This window comes from Schistocerca serialis, chromosome 1, assembly GCF_023864345.2.
Source record: "Schistocerca serialis cubense isolate TAMUIC-IGC-003099 chromosome 1, iqSchSeri2.2, whole genome shotgun sequence".
Taxonomy (NCBI): domain Eukaryota; kingdom Metazoa; phylum Arthropoda; class Insecta; order Orthoptera; family Acrididae; genus Schistocerca; species Schistocerca serialis.
In genome coordinates, this window is record NC_064638.1 from 336534009 (window position 1) to 336539159 (window position 5151).

A 5151-nucleotide genomic window follows, 5' to 3' on the forward strand; every position below is an offset into this window, starting at 1 on the left:
GCGATGGATCACAGGGACACATCTGAGATACCAACGGCATTGGTGTGGAGCGACGACGTCGAAGACGCACCGGACCCTGAACGGGTGCCTGCAGCACCAGTGCCGGAACAACAAACGCCTGACTCGGTGAGCGGTGCTGCCGGCAACCCCATTCCATGTAAACTGAAGTTGGGGAGAAAGAAAGGGAGGCGATCACTGCTGTCAGCTGCATCGGCACGTGACGCGGAATCAGCGACCACGCTTGAAAATGTGTACCGGACCGGGATTCGAACCCGGGATCTCCTGCTTACTAGACATACGCGTTAACCACTGCGCCATCCGAGACATAGCGTCACCGCAATTGCGCGGACTGTCTCGGTATGCCCCACGCGCGATCCACATTCTCATCGAGCACTACCTACCCGCAGTCCCCGTCCATTCCTTCCATGTTCTCTTCTCTGAGATTTTCACAGGAGGGCGGACGTATAAGTGCATCCACATTGAAGAAGGTGGATGTTACGCCGTAACGTAAAAGCAGGCAAGTCGGTCAACAGCATTAGAGTAGAGAGTACTGTGGGGCGGCGTCAGCCAATAATACGGCGATCAACCCCTCTCTAGGACGAAAACGAGACATTAGCGCCATCTACAAAAAAGTAATATAAGTGCCGCCACCTCCTGGCCGTGGGCTAGTTGAAGTATAGGCAGTCTACGAACGCTACAGCAGCGACTTAGGACTTGTATTGTTTCACTTGTATTAGGGATTGTTTATACTTAAGAAGCTTATTTGTCTGTCACCCATTGCTTGCGACACTTCTGTATTTCACACAAGTTAAGTATTGTCAATATCAATTATCTTACTGTAATAAAAATCCATTAACACGATTTGCTTGAGTTGTTGTCCAGCGATCCGAAAAAGCAGGTTTCCTAGGCACCCTGTATTAGACGAGTGAGCAGGACACAAAAGTGAATCCTCTGCCCCCCCCCCCCCTAGGCGAATGAATTATATGTCCAAAAGAACACATATCATGCATTCACAAAAAGCCCTTCTATTGCCTATCGGTGTGTTTCCTGTGCACTGTGGGTCACAGCTTCAGTCGTACCGAGTGGCTAAGATCAACATCAAGCCGTCCGCTGTGAACGAGCGGTTCTAGATACTTCAGTCCGGAACCGCGCTGCTGCTACGGTCGCAGGTTCGACTTCTGCCTCGGGCATGGATGTGTATGATGTCCTTAGGTTAGTTAGGTTCAAGTAGTTCTAAGTCTAGAGGACTGTTGACCTCAGATTTAACATCAACAACGTTAGTACCCTGTTGAAATAATTTGAGCTTCCGACACGGACGCCACGCTGCTTCAAGGGAAGCACTTGGCCACCTCGCCGGATGTGGTCAGTTACGCTGCTATTGGGAAGACCTTGGACGCGGAGTAGCCAAGAACACTCGTGATGGTATATTAGTTGGAGACGTCATGTGTCTGCTTTCCACAAGGGGTATGGCACCTACAGTGATAAGCATCCACATTGTAAATGTGTACGTCACATAGAAGGGACAGAGCTCGATTTTACTCCGAGGAGATCACTACCCCCCCTCCTTTGCCGCTACGGACATTGTGTTTTACATCGCAAGGACCAACAACCATGCTTCAAACACTGACACGAACAATGCTTTTTCGTACACGACATTTCCCTCTGTGACACATTGGAGTTTCAACATGGCGATGCACCGTCTATACATATCAGACGGGCCACTCTGCAAGTGGTCTGGATAGGATCCATGTCTCCCAGGAGATCGTCGGTGCTATCCAGAATGTAGAAGGCTGGCCCTCGACGTTCTCGGACCACTATGCATACGTCAGCACCATCCTCCTCCTACGGCAGGCGGAAAGGCACAGTTGTGTGTCCTTACTTACAATCCTGAATGCCGGCGATAGTAGCGGAGGTTTGGACAGTGTCCGAACGCCGACGTCCGGCCTATACGATGAGAAAGCCTACAATATGGCGAGTCTTGATGCAGGTTGGCAAGGAGGTGTCTGCTTAGAGCCATCATACGACAGACGTCTACTTCTCAGTTCTTTGTGGCCTTAATATGCAGCCACGCTCTCTGGCTGTTCAGATGGGCTGCAACAGGATAAAGGCTCACGTAGTTACGCTGACCGTCGCAGATTGCAGGCAGTAACCGTGAGGACTAGATGGTCGTAGGAAGACCTCTCAGTGCGCCACATCGTAATCGACAGGAAACACCACATGCAACAACTGGTCTCAGAGCTCGTGTCTCATGGAGGTAGTGGGACACCAATCAAGTAGATATCATAGCTGGCTTTGTCGAACATTTTCGCCACATCTGTCAGTACGCGCACCATGAAGGCTATGATTTGTAGCCGGTTTTGTCCCATATCACTCGCACCATTTCAGGCATTCAAGTGGAAATCCTGATGGAGGAAGCCTGCAATATGGCAAGTCTTGATGCAGTTTGGCAAGGAACTGTCTACTTAGAGCCATCATACGAAAGACTTCGACTTCTCTGTTCTTTGTGGCCTTAATATGTAGCCACGCTCTTTGGCTGTTCAGATGGACTGCAACAGGAAGACCTCAAGGATGCGACAGCGATGGGTGCTCCAAACAAGTTACCTGCTGTTGATGGTCTTCCTGTAGAATTTTATCTGGCTTTTCAGGATTTGGTGGCACCAGTGCTGACTGCGATGTTCCACGAACGGTTGGTGATAGGCGCCACAGCCGGCCGGAGTGGCCGTGCGGTTCTAGGCGCTACAGTCTGGAGCCGAGCGACTGCTACGGTCGCAGGTTCGAATCCTGCCTCGAGCATGCATGTGTGTGATGTCCTTAGGTTAGTTAGGTTTAAGTAGTTCTAAGTTCTAGGCGACTGATGACCTCAGAAGTTAAGTCGCATGGTGCTCAGAGCCAATTTTTAAGGCGCCTCGGTTCCGGAGCCATTTGTCGAAGGCATGGTCATCTTAATTCATAAGCCATCGCAGGGAAATACTGTTGCATATTATCGCCCCCTAACCTTACTCACTGCCGACAATTAGATATCTGCAGGTAAGTTGGCGACACGATGCTGTTGTATCCTTCTGAGTATAGTAGCCACAGAGCAAACGACGCTGGGTGGACGCATCAGTGCCCAGATGGCCACTGGTGAACGTCGAGACGAGGTTGTTCTAACAGTTACGTGCAATCTCTGTGCAGCATTTGTGGCCGTCAGGTTTGACACCGCTTTCAGTAGAGTGCAACGTTGTTACCTCTTTGTTATCATGGAACAGATGGTCCTCACTGGTACACAACGACGTCAGAGCCAATTCCCTTGTCCAGGCTAACTGCCATATCGCCAGACCACTACCGATCTGCAGTTCCTTACGTCTCAGATGCCCTCTATCGATGCTCCTCTACACTCTCGCCCTGGAGCCACTCATTGGGAGTCTCACAACGAACCTGTGAGGATTCACCCTTTGGCAATACACGTTTCACTGTTGTGCCTAAGCAGATGACCTGTTGCTCCTGGTACGGTTACAGGAAGAGACCTGGTGCATACTTGATTTGATGTCCATGTATGGGGACATGGCAGCCCATGATTTGATCGTTGTCAAATTTACGGCGGTGCCAGTTGGCCTCAGACTCACACGAGAAGAACTGGCACCTCTGCCTTGCATCCAGAGCTTCTGCTACCTTGGCATCGTCTTTACATCCACCAACGGTCATACCGCAGTGGTCAATATCCGAGGCACCTTCCAAACCACTCGCGCCACCGTTCGGCAACGTCGCCTCCATAGCTTTGATGCTTTACAATGTTTGTAATATCTGAAAGTGCACGTAGTTTCCAAGATGGTGCACATGGCACAGGCCCTTCCGATGTCGCCGACGACTGTCGCAGCCTGCAGGCCACGTTGGGCTTCTTTATCGTCCCACAGGAAGCAAGGGGTCTTGCCCTCTCCAGTGTCTGCTGTCGGGCGGCAGCCTTATCTAGTCAGGCACAGGGAATTCATTCACGCGACAGCTCTTGGACATTTACACGATGGACTCCATCTCCCCAACAGTATAAGTAGAATATGTTGTGCCTCTATTAGCACATCTGTCTGTCTTTTTTTGTGCTTGCACTAGCCTCCCATGTACGCGTGCTCCACTCCTAAGGATTTCGACATTCAGTCACTGAGTGGCATACCTTGCAACAACTTTGTGATCGAGTATCCATTAATGAAGTGGCCGACGATGTGTCGCAACTTTCATCGGCCCGCATCTTCCGACACCAGTCCGAGCGACATGGTGTCACACTGCCAGTGGAAAATTCGCCTCTAACCAGCGCTAACATACGAATGGTGTAGTGGACACTCCTTTATTCTCCACCTGTCACTCGGTGGACGATGACGCCCAGCACCTGACCTGCACCGGTGTTCGTGACGTCGGGATACTGGGGCGTAAATGATCACCTGTTGTCCCTTTACTCCTCCATCCGTGGACGAACCGTGCTCTTCCATTCTCCTCCAGAATGTGTGCTTTCTGCAACCAACACTGATGTGGTAGTCTGCGTCAAAGGATGAACAGTCGATTACATTTATGTAGATGGGGACAAATTGCGGTTCGGTCTTTGGACCTTCCTGCAGAATGAGCATGTGGTGATTGAACAATGTCCGCGCTACCGCACCTACTTCGCCAGTTACCTCCGTGGGGTTTTGCGCGAACCCACCGCTCAGTTGGAATGTGCCTGGCGTGGTTGGCTCAACTTCTATCCAGGTGCTCCACCAACACACCCTCAAATGGTTCAAATGGCTCTGAGCACTATGGGACTTAACATCTGAGGTCATCAGTCCCTTAGAACTTAGAACTACTTAAACCTAACTAACCTAAGGACATCACACACATCCATGCCCGAGGCAGGATTCGAACCTGCGATCGTAGCAGTAGCGCGGTTCCGGACTGAAGCGCCTAGAACCGCTCGGCCACCGCGGCCGGCACCACACCCTCATGTTAATTCAAGTCTCCGGGGGTGCAGCGACTGATACCACACTGTCCGTGTTCTCCATTACTGTTCCCCCACCTACCACTGCTGTACCACGCGACATAATTACACGGTTACCAATTAGTATCTGTTTCATTGACTGTCCCTCCTGAACCAGGAATTTACTTTCAAAATCTTTTCTTAAGGAATTTAAATTATTTACCAGCGATTCA

The 5151-nt window shown here is 50.6% G+C and overlaps 1 non-coding gene across 1 annotated transcript; it reads right to left on the bottom strand.

The window, feature by feature from the left end:
* Positions 1-250: 250 nt before the first annotated feature.
* Trnat-agu (transfer RNA threonine (anticodon AGU)) lies at positions 251-325 on the bottom strand. Its single transcript has one exon. It is a non-coding gene; the product is annotated as a tRNA-Thr (tRNA).
* Between the last annotated feature and the right edge of the window lie 4826 nt (positions 326-5151).